Here is a 21,983-nt window from a genome sequence, read left to right on the forward strand (position 1 = left end):
TTCAAAGACACAACTAAGTCATAATGATTATAAAAATTGTGAAAAAACAAACTGAAAATATAATTAGGCAAAGAGAAATTTGGTAAAGTTATGTTAACATAAGATAAGAATAAACATTAAGGCAAAGAACATTAATAAAAAATTATGATTAATACTTATTGAATCAGGATAATTTAATAATATAAATTTATAACAACTGAACCACAAAAATGCATGTAAATAAATAAGTAAACAAAAATACATATATGAATAAAGTATTCTAATTTATATAAAAGGACAATAAATATTGAAGAATGACCGTGTCCTCTTAGTAATTGGAAATAAAACAAATTACAAAATACTCAAAATGAAGAAGACTTAAAGAACATGGTAACCACTTTGGTCTAAAGAACATAAACCAAACACTGATACCTGGTTTAATTACATACAAAGAAAAATTTATAAATTTAATAATTTAGAGTAACAATAACAGATTCAACTAATGAAAAAAAAAAGAAAATCAATAAAAAACAAAAATTAATGAAGCAAGAAACCAAAAATTAAACAGAATGAAATAACAATGCCAAAGTTGATTCTTTGAGAAGATAGTTTAGAAAATTGATGGATGTTTTAAAACAAATATTAAATAATCCTAAAGAGAATAAGAACACACAAAAGATGCTTTTAATATAATATAAAATTATAAAACTGAGCACGTATTAGACAACAAAGGAAAACTTTCTAAATAAATTTAAAATAAAATAATAAAATAATTTCTAAAATAATTTAGAAACATGCAGATGGCAATCTCTGCTAGGCAGTGATAAATCTAAATAGTATTAATAAAATTAGAAAAACAGAAACCACTTCCTGATTTGATGGGAACATTCTTAACTATTGGATAAAAGAGGAAAGAAAAACCAAAATGGCAGGAAAATATATTTCTTTGTGAGTGGTATATTCTTGTTTATATAAAAGCAGTTCTTAATGCAACTCTTAAAGATATTTTCTCAGTTCATTTGTCAGAAGGTTAGAAGACCTGACACAAACATCTTTTTTTTCTCTCTGATCATTTTATTTCTTTATTTTTAGTATTATTTTTTCCTCTCTTGTTTTATTTGTGTATCTACTTCATTGGTTTCCATGGAATATCATATGCAAATAATATTTAGAGAATTTGCATGTCACAAATCATTTTTATTAATAGCCTCCTATATACTTTCTAGCTTGGCTCAACAGTGTTTTATAACCTCAGCATTATTGACATGTGGGGATAGAAATTAGTTTTGGGGGCCAGTCCTGTGTATTATAGGATGTCCATCAGCATCTCCGGCCCTCCTCATTAGATACCAGAGGCAACAGTCCCAGTTCTGACAACCAAAATTATCTCCAAATGTTGCCAAATGTTTCCTTGGGAGGGGAAAGGGGTATTGTCTTTGGTTGTGTAGAATTCTCTGCACTGTATAGCGACCAGTCTCCAAAGGTCCCAATGATTCCCATCTGTTGCTATTCATATCTTTGTTTACTTCACTCTGACACTGTACCAGAGTTAGTCTTTGTGACTAATGGTCACAAATACTAATGGTATTTGACAGAAATTATAGTATGTCACTGCCAATATTGTATTATAAAAAGACCATAGCTTCCATCTTGGATTCTCTTTCTCTTTCTTTGATCACCTGCTCTGAGGGAAGCAAGCTACCATGTTGTGTAAGCGGCCCTACCAACAATCATGGAAGTGAAGCAGGAAGCAGATTCTTAAACCCCAGTTGAGCTCTGACATGACTGAAAACCCAGTATCTTAAATGCCACCTCATCAGAGAACCTGAGGCTGAACAACCCAACTGAACTATTACCAGATTTCTGATCCACAAAAACTTTAATATAATAAGCATTTGCTGTTTTAAGTTGCTAAGTAGTGAAGTAATTCATTATACAGCAATAGATAATTTAGAAAATCCCTAATCCCAGGAAAGTGTAAATTTTTCAGATCTCTGTGCCTTTTCTCAGTCTACTACTGTAACATCTTATGGTCCATTTCTGTCTACAATTGTTCAAGTTATTATTCATGAGCAAGATACAATGATACATTTTCCTAAAGACAACACTGGCTTTACAGATACCCAATTGGTGAGTACATAAGAATGTATAAATTGTTACACTGTGGAAATTTTTGTAAACAAAGACAAAACAAAACAAAAGACATAGAGTAAATCTAAACCCTGAAAACAAAGCAATGGGTTTATGAGATGATACAAATCTCTTCATAATCACAGCCATTCCATTTTAAATATAAACACAACCTGGAGCAACTTGTAAGATAAGAGTTTACAGATTCACAACTCGGTAATGAACCTAATTCTGATAGTGGAAACCTGTTACATGTTAGGTGGGTGGATTTGGAAGATGCATGAAGATTTTAGTGATAGTAAAGAACAACCCCCAAGGTATTATGGTTACTATGGTACTAAGGTTTACTATGGATACAGTAGGTACTATCGGTATAGTAGTAAGTTCACTTTGCTTTCCCTTCACCTTTTTTTTTATTAAATCATGCTCTGCACCATTTTTCTTAAAATAGCCTTGCACTGAATTTTTTCCCTAAACACTTGTACTTGTTTGTCTCCAACACACAACACGCTTGTTGGTTTCTACCTATTATATCTAACAATTTGCAGCGTTTCCAAACTATTTCCTTTTATAGTGAATTCCCCCTGTATATAATTATTTACTCTCTGACAGTCTAAGATCCTCATACATCCTTTAATATAATGCAATGCATGTTTTGTCTTGCTTTATTCTCTTTATCATCTGCACTTTAAGTTCATCTGAAGCCTTGTTTTCCAGTTCTTTGTTCTTATTCTCACTAAATAAAATGTTGTTCAATGCAAAATATATGATCCATACATATATAAAAATTGAGTGATCTATTTCTTTATGGTATATATACCTCTATGAGGCAATGGCGATGAAAGTATACTCTCCTTGGATCCAATATTTGATAACTCCCAATACAATGAAAGTATTTAACATTCATTATACTAAAAGAATAGCAATTGTGGTTCTTTTTGTTTAACACAAAAACAGACTTTTACTAGATGTTCTGTTGATGGTAATATATAAGCAAAGAACTAAATGCATCATTTTCAAACCATGGTAAGTGAAACTTTATTTTCATTCTACGCTTCAAGATTAGAATGACATTTTGTGACATTCAAAGGTCAGATACATTTGGTCACTGATGTTATTTTAAACCATCTATAAGGGTGCTTCTTTAAAATATATTCACTTTTGCCCCAATCAAAATATCCAATATTTTTCTAAAAGCAAGCTCATTCAATAGCACCAGCCATAGAGCCATTCATGTTGTTAAGCGCTGTGTGGTGATATTCAAGAGAACCTATGAAGCTCAAAGTGCTTTCAGAGTTTTTGTAAGAAAAATTATTATTAATCCATTATATCATCTAATTACTATGCGATTCGAGAGTGCAATTAATCTTCCTCACAAATAACACATTACATTACAAAGCCTTACACAATCTAAGGCCCTATTCAGAAGCTACTTTGTGCATTTAATTTTCACTGATTCCCAGTTCAATAATTAGACGCTTTGTCTCTGTGTGCCCAGCATGGTAACACCAAAGTATCAGTGTTTTCTACATTTATCTTGAATAGAAGTTGTTCCAGTTCATATACCCCCAATCCTTCTTTGGACCATGACTTACAGACCTATGTGTACTTATGGGTGTGTGTCTATACATAAATGACGTCTTAATTATCTAAAAGCTGATTATTTTAGAGTAAGTTTGAAGAATGATTCTTCCTTATGACTGACAGTGGAAGGCTTACCAATTTATTTAAAATGACGTGCACTGAATTACAAATTATGTTAAGCCTAGAATTCACTTAAATATGAAATAAGTGTGAAAATGTATAAATAGTAACATTGATGAACAGTTTATTATATGTGTGTGTTTATGTGTAAAAGGACATACACATACGAAAATGTGTTATCCACAATAACAAAAAGTTTATTTCCTAAAGTGAAAATTAACAAATCTAAACTTTGTATACAGATTCACTGGATTTCAAGGCAATTATAAGCATATAATCTTTCTTTGGTTGGGGTAAAACAATCTCTTAAAATCTAGTCACTTAAAAGAAAATTCCTTGAGATAGCATTCAAATGTATACTAACTCACTCTCATTGTTTAAAAACTTGCCTTATTCCCTGGAGGTTATTTCATGATCCACAGTAACTTAGAACTTTTTCAATTAAAATTATATAAAATTATTACCTCCTATTTTATTTTCTCAGTTATCTAACTTTGCATATGACTTATTTCTATGTATGTGTTTACCTCTCCTTTAAAAGTAAAAAAAAAAAAGCTACATTGGATTTTAATAGTTCTTTTCTTCTCTATTGTAAGCTCTATTTTTTTTTAATTTTTTAATGTTTATTTATTTTTGTGAGAGACAGAGCCCATACACACACACACACACACACACACACACACACACACATATATATATATATATATATATGTGTGTATACACACACACACACACACACACACACATATATATATTTAGTCATTAATCCATAAAAGAGAAAAATAATTATTGGGCACCTGGGTAGCTCAGTTGGTTAAGCGTCCAATTCTTGGTTTTGACTCAGGTCATGCTCTCACAGTTCATGAGATCAAGGTCCACGTCGGTCTCTGTACTGACAGTGCAGAGTCTGCATGGGATTCTTTCTCTCCCTCTCTCTCTGCCCCTCCCCTGTCTCTCTCTCCTCTCTCTCTGTGTCAAAATAAATAAATAAACTTTAAAAAATTATTAAAACATGCATGTATTATGGGACATTATTTTTGTTAGTGACTGAATTAATAATAATAATATACTATTGGTCAAAATTCCTGTTCTTATAGTCCTTAATTTTGCTGTAATTCATAGTTCTATATATCTATGAACCATATTCAAAATCTAGCCTTTTGAATATGGTTATAGGACATAGGTTATAGAAATGGCAAATGGTTAAGTAATAACTGAAGAAGGAATTGAAGATGGCAATAATAACAGAGTGACCAAATTTGGTGTGTGGCTGCTAGCAGATTCTTAGAACATTTTACTTTTTGTTTTGCTTTATTTATTTAGGAAGATGATTGTATCTGCTGCTATTTGGTTGCTAGTAAATACTCTAGAAAGATTTCAAGGGGAGCAAAAGCATCAATGATAAATTATCTTGGGAAAAATTGAGTAGTAACTATTAATAATTCGTATTTCTGATTTTTCATAATTCTAAGAACAAACATATACAAAGAGTAAAGTGAAATTAATGGAAGGCAGAAATATGAAACTATAAGGGAGTATCAGCTGGTAATGATATTTTCTGTTTAAAACGTAGCATATTTTTCAGACATATTTTTAGGAAAAAGAGAGTTGTTGAGGATACTCAGAAATAATTCTCTAACCCAGAAAAACAATTAGCTTATCTATAATGCAGTGTATTTGGATGGTATGTTACTTTCAAAATATTTACAATACAAAATACTTCCTTGGGATACTCTAAAGTTTCTTTTTTTTTTTTAATGTTTATTTTATTTTTGAGAGAGAAAGAGAGAGCACACAAGCAGGGAAGGGGCAGAGAGAGCAAGACAGAGGATCCCAAGATGGCAGAACAGAGTCCCATGTGGAGCTCAAACTCACAAACCATGAGATCTTGACTTGAGCCTAAGTCCACGCTTAATCAACTGAGACAGCCAGGTTCCCTGGGATCCTATAGGTTTAAAATAGGGGATGTACTTTCATCTAATATTTAAATATTTTCCACTACCGCTATTACCCATGCTCTTTGCCATAATTTTGGCCATAAAGGTGGATATTCTAATATATAATTAATGAATTAAATCTAAAAATAGGACAATCCAAAAAAAGGACAACTGAGACTCTTCAAAAGTAAGTGTTATTTAGTATACTTACAGTGTGATAGTAAGCAAGCTTTGGATTTTATACCTGCTGCTGATATAAGCAGAATGAATTAATATAGTAATATAAAAATTATTATTACCTCACTAGTACATTTTTCACTGACTCTAAAATATCTTACTTTTCTCCTGTTACATTTCTTTATCACCCATTTATTTTTTTATTTAAATGGGTAATTATATACATATACTGTGAATACATTTTAATATTCTGCATACTAGAGATTCCATAAATTAAATTCCTCTTTCAAAACAATGCCTAGACATAAAAATGATGGCATCTGATGACATATACACCAATATGGACAGTCATGGCAACCTGGATCAGGATAGGCAATTCCTACCATTCTTTTTGTTTGTCTGCTTGTCTGTTTTAATTCAAGACACTACATTTACAAAAGAAAGGACGTGACCTTCTCTGCCTAGCCAGATATCTGAGATTGGAAGTAACCTTCATCCTCTTACTTTAAAGAGAATAAAGGTTGGGGGGCCTGGGTGGCTCAGTTGGTTAAGCGTCCCACTTTGGCTCAGGTCATGATCTCCTGGTTTGTGAGTTGGAGTCCCGCTTTGGGCCCTATGCTAACAGCTCGGAGCCTGGAGCCCGCTTTGGATTCTGTGTCTCCCTCTCTCTCTGTCCCTCCCCCACCCATGCGCTATCTCTCTTTGTCTCTCAGAAATAAATAAATGTAAAAAAAAAAATTTAAAGAGAATAAAGGTTTTAATTCATGGGTTTCACAATGGCAAAGTAATTAGAGAAATCTTGGCAAGTTAAGTGTATATGTAACATGGATACCTATCCCGGATTATGTGTAGGAGGCCATTTTAAACTGTCTTAAGGATAAAGGAAAAATCTTTAATATACGAATAAAAATAAAATGAAAGTATATGAGTGCTTTAACACTAAGCAATCAGTAAACACCTTGATCTCTACAGTCATAGAAAGTTAAAAACTAAGCAGAGACAACTGATAATAGTATTATATACTATAGTCTTTCTCTACATTTCTTTTCACCTTCCTAATTTTCTTCAAATTGTTCTAGGTTACTTCTTTCAAAAGAAAAGCCAATACATTTTTCTTAAGAGTTTAATTTGCCTACAAAACATTTAAAAAGAAAGTACTAAAATGGCTTGAATTTAAGAATAAATTAAGTAATGCAATATATGTCATTTTGTAATACACAGGAAATTCTCCAGTGAGAGTTAGTGTTTTTAGGTTAATGTGAGCTTCGGGCTTTGTTTATATTTGTGCGCATTACTAAATTGTGTGAAAATGCAGGGACTCACCTGAATGAAGCAAAACATCTTGGATCAGGATACAAATTTGATTGCAGCAAAGACAGAATCTGAAATTAAAATTTAACAATTTATCATGTTTGTTCAACATCAATTCACCATTTCCTGTGATGAATTAAGATGGGGTAATATTTCAATATCATTATGTAGAAATTTATACACTTCAAATATGAACTATAGTAAATAAAATTTCAATATTATAATTCATAACACTATTAATGGCCGAAGTGATCTCAGTATTAAAAGAGTAAGATGTATAAAGTTAAAGAATTTTTTAAAAACACCATCATAACACCTTACAAAAAGAGTGACTCTTAGGTATTTATTCACATAGGAATTCTTTGGCTGTTGAGCAAATAACAGGGGTGTTGTGAGTTTTTTCATTAGGACTCTAATAAACTACCATGACTACTTATCTTTGCCTGTTGCTAGATGAACACTCTGAAATAATATATTTAATAATTACTATCATTATTTTTAAGAATGAAGTCTGATTTGCTATGCATTTAGACAATTAAAATGTTTCACATGAAATTTCTGCCAGTCATGTGTTTAAGCTTGGTGCATAATCATGGCATATACAGTGTTTCTTTGTTTGGGGTTTTAAAACTAGTTTTTCTGTAATGGATTTATACAGCCAGCCCATATTCTTTATTTCACCCACCCCATTCAACTTGTTTAATCAATTTATACATTACATTTCCTTCATTTCCAAACTGTTTCCATTTTCTTTAGTTAGAAAACACATTATCTAAATGTCAGCCAATTTTATTTGTACCACCACCGTGTCAATCACTTCTTAATATGTGTGCCCATTCCTGCCCAGTAACTAATATTTTATATTGTAGCTTAATAATATTTTAAGAAAAATTATTCTATATTCTTTTAATATTTTCGAATTTTATTTTTATTTGAACTAAATTAATTATGTGAGTGTCCTGAGGGAGAATTTAAGTCTTCCATTCAGGAATATTCCTGAGATATATATTTCTTAAAATAGTAAGATGTATAGGTCTTTATATTCTTCATAAAGTGTTACATAGATTTTTATGTTTTTACAAATCATACTATATTTAAATGTTGAAATATAATTTTTGTCTCTCATTTTTTTGTGGGTTCAGTTATAACATATAATTTATACTATTTGGTTATTTGGTCATTGTGTATATAATCATGTTTTAATAATATTATAGATAATATACTTAAGGTTATCTTATCTTGCTTCTTTGAAAAATAAATGAAAGAAGAATTTGGGACGTTCCAACCAAAACTTCCATAAATTATAAAAGCAATCTAGAAACAACACTAAAACATCATTCACACTGTCAGCCAAACAGCTGCTGTACTAATGAGGAAAAGAGAATTTGACATACAGTACATCTGTATTCCTTTTTCTGATCATAACTCATTAAACATTTCATCTGTTGACAGCAAAAGCTAGTTCTATAAACTATGATGGATGCAGTTAAAATAAAATACTAACATATAGTGGTCTATAAATAAAATGAAAATGTTGTACTGGGTTTTATTTATACGCAGTAAGATGTTATGACATTCGCTAATTGATGGGCTCCATAAAATGCAGTTTAGTCCATTGGAAGCTTGTAATTATGTAATAATTATTTTAATATTAGAAGTAATTATTCAGATGTTACATGTATTTGGTTAATTGGGTTTCCATTTGCTAATGCAGCATCATTATGCTTCTTTCATCAGAAACTGGAAATATAATTCGTCTATTTTGTAATTTTAAAAAATGACAAAAGTAATCATACTCATTTCAAGACATTAACTGAGACATTACTATAGTACACTGAACAAGATTTCATGAAACAATGACCATAGTTTCAACCATCCCAGGTGTCTCTTCGAACAAAATATTTACTCTGCTGTACCCTGATGTCATTATCTGCAACATAATTATTTAAAGTCACCAAGGGCTCTTCAGCTAAACTAAGCTTCTTCTGTTCTATTAGATACCCTCAACAAGTAACACTTAACTACGGTGAACATAAGATCTCCCAGCAACATTCTCTGATATACAATTAAATGCTATGTGATAGGTTTATATTTGAAGATCAATCTGTCTTAGCTTGGCTGCTATAATAAAATACCATATAATGGGTGGCTTAAGCAACAGACATTTATTTCTTACAGGTCTGGAGGCTAGGAAATCTGAGATCAGGGTACCAACATGGTTGAGTTCTGGTGACAGCTCTCTTTCTGATTTCCAGATGGCTGACTTCTCACTGTATCCTCACCTGGTAGAGAAGGAAGCCCTGGGGTCTCTTTCTCCTCTTATTAGGGTACTGAGCCCACCATTAAGACTTGACTCTCATGATCTCATCTAGACCTAATCATTTCCTAATGCCCCATCTCTTGATATATCACTTGGGGTTTAGGGGTTCAACATATGAATGTGGGTGGACATAAATATTCACTCCTTAACATATGTATTTTCTCTACATTTCCACCATCTTCCGTTCTCTCAAAGGTACCAAAAGGTATTTTATATCCCCTAAACTCTACCTAGACCAAAATAAGAAAAAGGTAGTGCAATTTCATAAAGTCTCCATGTAATAAAAGTTTATAGAAATGAATTGCTATTCAGAAAAGTGAAAAACAGAAAAAATTTCCATGAGCACTTGCAGAATTTGCTTTTTTATGGTAATTTTTGTTTATTCCTTTTTTTCAAAACTAAGATCAGAATTAAGTGAAGCTGGAGGAGAAATATTCAAAAGTAAAAAGTAGGGAGACTGGAAGCGTTGAAGAGAAAATAAGAAGAAAAATATTTAGTCTTCAAGATAAAAAATAAATAAAATGAATATAATTTGGCCCCTAAGGGTCCTCCCATGCAGCTGCATCACCACCTCATTGCCCATCAATAACACTGTCACGGATTGAATTCGACAACCCCAAAATTCGTATGTTGATGTCCTAATCCCAAGTCCTTCAGAATGTGCCCATCTTTGGAAATAGAGTCGTGGCAAATGTAATTAGTTAAGAAGAGGTCATGCTGGAATAGGATGGGCTCTTAATCCAATATGACTTGTGTCCTTTAAAAATGGGAAATCTGGGCACACACACACACACACACACAGAGAGAATGACATGTAAAGATGAAGGCAAAAACTGGGACAATACCGCAAAAGCCATGGAACACAAAAGATTGCCAGTGATCACCAGAAGCAGGGGGAGGGGCTGGAAGAGATTCTCCCCCATCACTTCCAGAAGGAACCAGCCTTGTCAACACATTTATCTTAGACTTTTAGCCTCCAGAACTTAGAGAAAATAATTTTTTGTTGTTTAAACTGACCAGTTTGTGGTACTTTCTTACGAAGGCACTAGGAAACTAACACAAACACTACTCTAAACAATATGTAAACAAATAGGGAATGAATTCACTTATGAAATATTCGCTTTCTCAGGCCCCTTCCAGAAGTAAGTCCACAATACTTTTTACCATGTAATAGAATATTTTAACAATGGACTGATACGAAGTTTATAGTTTCTTCACTTCTATGGTTTAAAATATTTGTCACAGAGTTTGCTAAACAGTTCCAAGTCTAAACTTGATTAGTAAGAGAGGAAAATATTTTGGTAATGAATATGTAATTCCTTTCTTTTTAACAATTCCTACCATTCTGCCCAGAACTGAGGATGTTGGTCGCTTTATGCAAGCTACCGTAGTCAGTTCACTATCAATCAGAAAATCTTTACTATGTACTGAGGAAAGGGATTCTCTTATACTCAAATTTGTTTTATTTTGTTTTATACATGAAAACATTAGTCTATTATACAGCAGTGATCTATAAAGAGATAAGTCACAATATTATGGTTTTTACCAAGATTTAAGGATTACTCTGATGCTGAAACTTTTCCAAAAGGTTTTTAAAAGAATGTAACAGATCTTAGAAGCTTTCAGATTACACCTAAATTAAGACCTGCTTTCTTTGTACAAGTCTGTGGTTAGAAACATGATTTCTATTAGAGAGTTCAGTTTGCTGCAGTTCACATGAAATAAATAATAATAACGTATGTAAGTGTTTTTAAATTAACCTAAAATAAAAAGCTGCAAAAATTATTTTCACTCAACATAACAACATGTATCACCATAGTCCCTGGCAGTTTTTAGAATCTCGACCTTTTGACTTCATGAGCTTCCTACCTGACACTACATTTTAAAATTTCATGACATTTTTGAAAGCTGTTATCATGATAACTTTCTGGACTGTTTTAAAGAAACAGTGTTAACACTTAAAAAAAATCTGTTTGTCAAGGGCAATTTAGGATAGAGAAATGTTTATGAAAATATATTTGGAAACACAGAATCACCATAAGTCACAGTATTTCTTTTGCTTTGGCATTGCATGATCTTCCTGATGACTTCAAAGCGTTAGTGTTGCTTCCAAAAGAGATTGACCTAGCTACTGTCTGTGCATTCAATCCTCAAAAATGACATGTTTTTGATCCTCAAAAAATACATGAGTTAAATCTTTTCTTTTATTATTGACATGAAAGAAATTGTATCCTGAAATATATCATAGCAATTATTGTTTTTAAAAACTATCAATAAAAAATTGTTAAGATTACTTAATTGTCCCAAATTTAGTTCTTGGCCTCATGTAAATAAAGCCTACCTCCTGGCGAATTTCTGTAAAATGAAATAACAACAGCAATAGCAGCAAAAATAACATGTAACGTTTTAAAATGGTAAAGAACCAAGACAAATCAAGGAGAAACAGTCAATTCAATAAACTGGCCAGAATTCAAGTTGGTGTGGGTATGATTTAGGACATTATCTATTGCCATGATTAATATGGGTAATTACTTTCACTACAAAGGTATCACTTTTGCCTTTATTCTTTTGTGGAACTCATTCTTGAAATTGTGTATTTGGTGAAGAAAAAAAATACAGTTTCCCTCTGCAGCATCTTTTAATAATGATTAAATGAATAATTGTTTATTTTCCTAGGTTCCCCACCTTAATATGTGAGACTATGGATATTACTTAGGTGAAGAGAAAAAATACAAATAAGAAAAACACTATATATGTTACCTACAGTTGTGGGACAAATTATTCCAACTCAGCAAGTCAAAACAACCAATTTTTTAGCTCACAGTTTCTGTACAGGAAACCAGATACAGGTTAGCTATATGTTTCTGGTTCAAGGTTTTTCAGGAGGTTGCAGGCAAGCTGTAAACCAAGGCTGTGTTATTTTCTGAAGCCTTGGCTGAGAGTGAGATCCTGCTCATTCATGTAGTTATTAGCAGGCCCTAGTTTCTCTTCATGCAAGCATCTCTATAAGGTTCCCTAATGACACAGTAAATGGCTTCCCATGACAATGCAAGGCAAAGCTGAGAGAACACAGACAGAAGCCACCACCTTTTTATGACTTAACTTCAGTATGAAATTCTACAAATTCTGCCATATTTTATTTGTTAGAAGTCAAGCAATAAGTCTAGATAACACTGAGAGCAGGAAGGATTAACAAGTATGCCAGGGGGCAAAGATAACTGGGACCAACCTTAGAGCCTGTTTTCCACAATGATCCCAGGCCATGCATGTGTCCAATAAGTACTTTAGAAATATAAAGGATACAGATGTGTTTTGAAAATAAAATGTAATGTCTTTACCAATGAAAAGCAAGGCATGAAAACACATGGCGTTGACATTTATTCAAAAGTAGCTTACATTTTATAATATTTTATGTCTATTAAAATTAGATAATATATGGGACTTTAGCAGAATAAGTGAGGTTGAGAGCATGGTATAAAAAGACTAGTGCTCTAGGAGTTTGAAATAGCTCAGCAAAGCTGTCAAAGGCTTATTTGCATAAAGCCCAAAACTTGCTATGGGATTCATTTAAGAAAGATGTAGGTACTAATAGGCTTTGAGAATTACTAACAACGACAACGATTAGAGGTAGAATTTGTCCTCTACCTTTTAGATCAAACTCCTCAAGAGTAGGAATTCACCATGAAGAAGGAGATAGAGAGATTCTCTGGGATTCCCATTGTGGTATGTTAAGAGATAATTTTATTTTCAGCATTAAACGCTGTTTCTCACATTCCTCTGCCAGGCCTATTATTGTTTCAAATATATTTACAGTAGATGCTGTAAAAATAAAGGGTGCACCTGACTCCCAGGAGAATAGCTATCAAATTTAATTGCTATAATTTTCACATTTACATCTGACAAAAGAAATCTCCCTAGTAGAGATTAAACGTGTTGAAATTAAAATAGACAGAACAAAATCATCCAAGCATCCATGTGTGGAAAACAGATTAGTGAATAATTTTTTTTAAAAATGAAAATCTTCATACCTCATGTCCAAATATTAAACACTAGAAAATAACTGTATAGAATAATTAGAAAAAAAAAAGATTTGTGAGCTACAGCTTTACAACTCAGCCACAGAGCACCCATGTGTGAAACAACAGAAATATCTGATCATAGGTGCAATAATTGAGGAAAAATAGCACCCAGGTACACTTCCTGATGGGAAAATGATTAAAAAAATTAATCCATCAAATTACAAGAATAGGCTACAATAAAGAACTGTAGAATGGAAAATTATAGTATAAAAGGACATACAGTAGGCATTGAAAGGAAGTAATACTGTATTCTACTTGAATACTTGTTATTAATGTAGAGATAAAAGAGAAAAGCCATAAATAATTTTTAAATAAACATATGTGAAGCCAAAACAAAAAAAATAATATTAAAAATCTGGCTATGAAGCTTCACATATTGCCAATGAATAAGAGTTTTGGAAGGGCATAGGAAATAAAGGTACATATATTTTGAAAATATATGGGTGATTTCCAATAGATATCTTCTCTTTGCAATTAAAAAATATATAAATATAGGTGTAATAATTTAAATTATAACTCTACTATTTGAAATATAAAAAACAGGATTTCCAGAATGCTAAAGGAAAATAATAGAAAATAGTTTTTAAAAAATTGCAATCTTTTATTTTGCCAATCCATTTGCACTTATTTCTTGGCACAGATAATCATTTCAATTGACAAAAATATTATCATTAAATGTGAATTAAAACAACATAACACAAAATATTGTTGAGTATTTTCCAGATAATTGGGTTAAAATAATTAAGTCACTTATTGAGTATATAGTGTAAAGAGAAAGAAGCAAATATAAATCAAGAAAGCATAGAAATGAACAAAACAAAAATTGTGATGTATATATAATGCTCAGCATGGGAATTATCTCTTGGGATTGCTTGGAATTCCCCTCTCACTCCCTCTGGCCCTCTCCCCCACTAGCTTTCGTTCTTTCTCTCTTCCTTTAAAAATAAAAAATAAAATAAAATTATTTTTTTTTCAAAAGGAAACAAAACAAATGAACAAAGAGGAAAAGAGAGGGAGGCAAACCAAGAGACAAACTCTTAACTATAGAGAACAAACTGATGGCTACCAGAGGGAATGTGGGTGGGGGGATGGGTAAAATAGATGATGGGGATCACCAGTACATTTGCTGTGATGAGCACGAACGTTGCACAGTAGTGTTGAATCACCATATTGCACACCTGAAACTAATATTACACTGTATATTAACTGACTGGAATTTAAATACAAACTTAAAAAAAGAAAGAAAAGAAAAATTAAAATTAAGTCCTATGGCTTCGATCATAAAGGCATCTGTAATATAGTGAACTAAAATAAATAAAAGCAATAGCAATACAGAAAATATTGAATTCTGCCTACAGCAGACAACATTGCAACTGAGCAGTCCACCCACCAAAAAAACTAGAAAAATTAGAAAAAGTAAGAACATTGTTATTTGAAGTTATCAGTGAATTACCAACGGAACAAGTATTTCAGGGGCCAAGGCCCTGAAAAGAAGAAAAGAAAGTACTGAGATAGGGAAAATATTTGGTTTCATTTTATCATCAAAATATTTACTAATTCTGACTGAAGAGAGTCTAAGAATTTGAACAAGGTTTAGATATTTCTATAGATTTATGTGGACGTCAAAAATGGAGTTAATGACCCACTAGGGAACATGAACCTGGTAAACATTGTATGATTCTTGGTTATACTCTAAAGTAAAATTGAAATCAAAATGGACCAACTTACCCTAAAACTAAAACCAGTGAATAAACTCATTCAGCTATTCAATAAAGGATACCTGTCCCTACCCTAATAGTTTGCTAAAATCAGAAAAAAAAAAATCTAGATTTGAAGAAGATAATCTCACCCAGTAACTAAGTTAATCTCTAAATATTTTATGTATTATATCAATAATATTTTACACCATATGCCTAATAAAAATCAAACAGATTTTTAACAAAAGGGCAACCTCCTGAATGGAGAAAATATTCACAAATGATATATCCAATAGGGGTTAATATCCAAAATACATAAAGAACTTGCACAACTCAACACCAAAGAGACCCAAATAATCCAATTAAAAGTGAGCATTTCTCGGAAGAAAATATACAGATAGCCAACAGGCACATGAAAAGATGTTCAACATCATTAATCATCAGGAAAGTGTAAATCAAAACCACAATGAGATATCACTTCACATGATTAAAATTAAAAACAGAAAAAACAACAAGTATTGGCAAGGATATGGAGAAAAAGGAACCCTCATGCACTTTTGGTGGGAATAGAAACTGTTGTAACCACTTTCGAAAACAGTATGGAGATTCCTCAAAAAATTAAAAATAGAATTATCGTATGATCCAGTAATTCCACTCATGGGTTTTTACCCAAATAATACAAAAATCATAATCCAAAAATATATGTATTCTCATGTTTCTTTCAGCATTATTTACAGTAAACAAGATATGGAAACAGCCCATGTGTTCACTGATATACGAATGTATAAAGAACAGTGGTGTATATATACACCATGGAATATTTTCAGTCATAAAAAAAGAACGAAATCTTGTCATTTGCAAAAACATGGATGTGTCTACAGTATATAATGCCAAGTGAATTAAGTCAGAGAAAGACAAATACGATATGGAATTTAAGAAAGACAGTAAATGAACAAAGAAAAAGAGAGACAAACCAAAAATAGACTGCTAACTATAGAGAACAAGCTGATGGTTACCAGAGGGGACATGGGGGACAGGGGTGGGTGACATAGGTGAACAGGATTAAGAGTATATTGATGAGCCCTGAGTAATGTATAGAGTTGTTGAATCACTATATTGTACACCTGAAACTAACATAACACTATATGTTCACTATACTGAAATTAAAATTAAAAAAAGAAAAAGTTAGGGGCACCTGGGTGGCTCACGGTCAAACATCAACTCCTGATTTCAGCTCAGATCATGATCACACAGTTGTGAGATAGAGCCCTGGGTCAGGCTCTGCACTGAGTGTGGAGCCTGCTTGGGACTCTCTCTCTCTCTCCTTCTCTGCCACTCCCCTGCTTGTGTTTCTCTCTCTCTCTCTCTCTTTCTCTTTCTCTCCCTCAAAATTAATAATTTTTTAATTATAAAAATATAATACCTATTTGTGTTATAAGATACACCCAAAGAGTTCATAGCAAACTAGAAATGAAATATATTTAACCTGAGTGAGAGTATCTACAAAAGTAACACATAGAAAATCATCATTATTTTTTAAAGATTTTATTTTTAAGTAATCTCTACACCAAATGTGGGGCTTGAGCCCATAATTCCGAAAATAAGAGTCACATGCTCCATCAACTGAGCCAGCCAGGTGCCCCTAAAAAACATTATTCTTAATGGTTATATTTTGAAATATTTCTTACAGCTATGGGTATTAAAATAACTATCCCAATACCCTAGTCCTCTTTAATATTGTATCAGAGATTGTAGCCTATAAAGTAATGTAAAATAATAACAGTACTGGTGATAGTAAGAGTTACAAATACTATATAATAATAATAATTACTATTACAGCATAAAATAATAATTATCACTATTATTATTATAGCAGTTTATAAGGACTCACAGAGAGAATCCTCCTAGAGTGCAATATTGTGGAATGTCAGCATGACTTTCCAGCATGCAGAAATGTATATAACAGGACTCATCATAAAAGAGAGGTAATAGAGAATAAGTGTTTGATAAGCTTCTAGCCATCTCTCTACCATGCTTGGGAAGATCAAAGCAGATAGAGTGACAGAAATTTTAAAGTAGAATAGACAAAACTTCAGCTGAGAGTATCTCTAGAGCCTAAGGTAGCAAAGGAAAAACACAATTTGCAGAACCCAAAACAGGCTTGCATTTTGGAAATATATGATACAGTGGCTGGAAGGAATGAGACCAGGATTTAAATGAAAGATTCCAGTAATCAGAAGTCAAAACATGAACTAATCAATCTCCTTATTGCATTCTACCTTATTTCATCCATCTAGCTAGTAGGTACTCACCTATAAGCAAAAAACTTCAGATGATCGTTCTTTTAAAGAACTGCATGGATTGAGTCAAGGAAAGCAAACTAAAGTGCAACCTGTTTCACCAAGACAAACTCTTCTGTGTTCTATTGCTGTATATAATGAACTACCTTGCTCTGCTCTCTTCCCAGAACACGTAGAAGCAAGCATGTCAGTCAAAAAGTACAAGCCACTTGCACACAGCTCTCACTTGGTCATCATCATGCCCACTGATTTAAACTACCTGTCACTGAAAACTTCCACTCTCCATGCCAAAGGCTTACATGATGTAAAGGCTTACATCATCTTATGCCTGAATTTCTGTAATACCATTCTATTTTTTTTTATTTTTATGGCAGCTTTATTTTTTTAAATATATGAAATTTATTATCAAATTGGTTTCCATACAACACCCAGTGCTCATCCCAACAGGTGCTCTCCTCAATACCCATCACCCACCTTCCCCTCCCTCCCCCCCCCCCATCAGCCCTCAGTTTGTTCTCAGTTTTTAAGAGTCTCTTATGCTTTGGCTCTCTTCCACTCTAACCTCTTTTTTTTTTTTCCTTCCCCTCCCCCATGGATTCCTGTTAAGTTTCTCAGGGTCCATTCTCCTATTTAGTCTTTTGTTTCCACTCTTGCCTCTCGTCTCTCACACTAACATTAATTCACTACTTTGTGAACTTTTAAACGCATACCTCAAATCACATCACTCCCTTTGCTTTAAAATCCTAATAACAGGCTTCCACAACATTTAAATGCCATCTAAATAGGTCACATGGCTTAGGAAACCCTGCATTATCTGGACACTGAAAACTTTTCAAACTTAACTCTTTAAAATACTCCTTCATTGGGGCACCTTGGTGGCTCAGTCAGTTAAGCATCCGACTTCGGCTCAGGTCATGATCTTGCGGTCCATGGGTTCGAGCCCCACGTCCAGCTCTGTGCTGACAGCCTGGAGCCTGCTTCAGATTCTGTGTCTCCCTCTCTCTCTTCCCCTTCCCCACTTTCACTCTCTCTCTCAAAAATAAGTAAAACCTTAAAAAAAAACTTAAAAAAATACTCCTTCTTGCCACCTCGCCCTCCAAACTTTTCTCTTTATCCATATTGGTTTCCTTTGAGGTGTCTAAACAATTGCTTTCTACCTATAGGGATTTGTAAAATGACTGAAATTTTAGCCTCACTCTCAAATCCTTGCTGAGCTAACTTCTACTCAATGTAAAAAGTAGGAACAACTCCTTTTAAAGAGACTTTATCAGGGAGTACCTGGGTGGCTCAGTCAGTTGGTTATTGGACTTCAGGTCATGATCTCATGGACTCTAGCCCAGGTCATGATCTCACAGTTTGTGAGTTTGAGCCCTTCTTCGGGCTTGCTGCTGTCAGTGCAGAGCTTGCTTTGGATCCTCTGTCCCCCTCTCTCTCTGCCCCTCCCCTCCCCATGCTCACTCTCTCTCAAAAATAAACATCTTTTTAATTAAAAAAAACTATTATGGAAGGCATTCTTGAGCACTCAGATGGGCGGGGTGGCCCATTACACGTTCTGTGGAACATCACGCCATCATAGCAGTCAGCAAATTTATTATCACTTTGGATGATAGGTTCCAATGTACGATTAATTCTGTCTGCTCAAAACTATCCTAACATGACTTGTGGCATCTAATTAATATTCCACAAATAGTTAACCAGCACACTCTGACGAAACTATCACAATGAAAGAAATGTCTCTTATTTGCAAGGCCAACATCTGAACTTCTCCCAGTTTGTCCTGCTCAGAGCCACCTGATAAGCCTTTAGCCCTCCTGCAGTTCACGAGCTCTACTTCACTATAGGGCATTGAAAGTTTCAGACATTTCTCACTTAAAAAGAAGCAAAATAACAGGGGCACCTGAGTGGCTCAGTCCTTGAGCATCTGACTCCAGTGCAGGTCATGATCTCATGGTTTGTGGGTTCAAGCCCCACGTCGGGCTCTGTGCTGACAGCTCAGAGCCTGGAGCCCGCTTCGGATTCTGTGTCTTCCTCCCTCTCTATCCCTACCCCACTTGTGTTCTGCTCTGCCTCTCTCTCTCTCTCTCTCTCTCTCTCTCTCAAAAAGAAACATTAAAAAGTAAAAAAGAAAAACAAGATAATAAACAAAGCATTAACAAAACCCCTCTTTCCATGTGAATGGAACGCTGACCCTTTCCTTATTTCCATAGTCATCTCTTAATACATTGGTAAACTTACTTTTTCTACTTTCTATTCTGACTCTTAATGTTTATTTTTATTCTCATCTCTACTTGTTCCAAAAACTTGCCCATGATTTCCATGGAATCCAATGGAATGGATTTATTTTGATGTTTGAATGCCAGCCAGTGAACACTATTTGATGCTGTTCTCCATTCCCCTAACTCATTTTTAATCCAAAGACAAGGGGAATTAAAAAAAAAAAACTTATTGGGGCGCCTGGGTGGCTCAGTCAGTTGGGCGTCCGACTTCAGCTCAGGTCATGATCTCACGGTCCGTGAGTTCGAGCCCCGCGTCGGGCTCTGTGCTGACCGCTCAGAGCCTGGAGCCTATTTCAGATTCTGTGTCTCCCTCTCTCTCTGACCTTCCCCCATTCATGCTCTGTCTCTCTCTGTCTCAAAAATGAATAAACGTTAAAAAAATTAAAAAAAAAAACTTATTTATTAAGACAAGTCATATAATGTATACATGTGAAATTGGAGAAACAGTAACAGTGATTTTTAGGTCTCAGTCAGGAAATCACTTGCGCCCACAGGCCTCTTAGATGCTGATCACCCTCTATAGTCCTAGGAATAAATTCAGTTAGCAGCCAGTATCTAAATGACCACAATGAGCCTTTAGATTTTTTCCTTTTACCCTTAAATTATAGTTGTCTATTTAAATGATCAAAGTTTCTTATAGAGGAGATCATGAAAAATATTATTATGTATATTTTAATATTTATTTTTATTTTACAGCAGAGTTCCTCCATATGTTCAGCCTATTCTTTTTATTTAAAAGATCTTACAATGGCCAGATAAATATTAGTATGCAATTTTACTTTTTTTTAAATGTTTATTTATTTTGAGAGAGAGACAGAGAGCATGAGTGGAGGAGGGACACAGAGAGAAAGAGAGAGACAGAATCTGAAGTACGCTCCAGGCTCTGAGTTGTCAGCACAGACCCTGACGCGGGGCCCGAACCCACCAACCATGAGACCATGACCCGAGCTGAAGTCAGACGCTCAACTGACTGAGCCACCCAGGTGCCCTGTTATGCAATCTAACTTTTGAATCTCTGGCCTGGAGCTTTTCTGTTGATACAAATGAAGCAGGATATGACAAGTATTCTAGGACCTCACACTGTATACTTCAGTGTTTAAATGTCATTTGCTTCTTTATTCATTTATTCAACAAATATTCTGGCCACTATGCTAGGTACTGAGGACAGAATATCTTTTCACAGCCCCTGAAAAGATAGGATTAGGTACTGGTCCCTTTTTGCTGATACAGCTCTGCATGAATAACCACTTGACTTGATTTAAACAAACCGTTATGTGAACCTGCGTAAATCCCAAACAAAATGTTGAGAAATAATGACCTATTACACATTCATAATCTAATGGCCATGACCACGTAGACTACATTAAACGTGTTTTAATATTTGGAATATATATATATAATATAAATATATATAATATATAATATAAATATATTACCATATGGAATATATAATATAAATATATATATTATAAAATAATTTTATTATTTTAAAAATATTTATTATTAAAAATAATTATAAAATAAATAAATATATTATTTAACGGATTATATATATATATATATATATATATAACATATATGTTATACATATAACATGTTATATATCTATATTATCTGTTAAATAATAAACTCATTAAAATAGGTAAAGGAAGATAGCCTATGGGGTGCCTGGGTGGCTCAGTCAGTAAAGCATCTGACTCTTGGTTTTGGCCATGATCTCACAGTTCGTGAGATTGAGCCTTGTATCGGGCTCCATTCTAGCAGTGCAAAGCCTATTTAGGATTCTCTCTCTCCCTCTCTCTCTGACCCTCTCCTGCCCATGTTCTCTCTCTCTCAAAATAAATAAATCAACTTTAAAAATAGAACATAGGATATAATTATCTAAATACTGGCATGAAAAATTTTACAAGTATCTTTTATTTGAAGACAAACTTAGTTTTAAATTTTATAAAGATTTGATTCCTAATCTGTTTAAAAATATTTTCTTTCTTTCTTTCTTTCTTTCTTTCTTTCTTTCTCTTATGAATATAATTTATTGTCAAATTGGCTTACATACAACACCCAGTGCTCATC

Source organism: Panthera uncia, chromosome F1 (assembly GCF_023721935.1).
Source record: "Panthera uncia isolate 11264 chromosome F1, Puncia_PCG_1.0, whole genome shotgun sequence".
In the NCBI taxonomy this organism is placed as follows: Eukaryota; Metazoa; Chordata; class Mammalia; order Carnivora; family Felidae; genus Panthera; species Panthera uncia.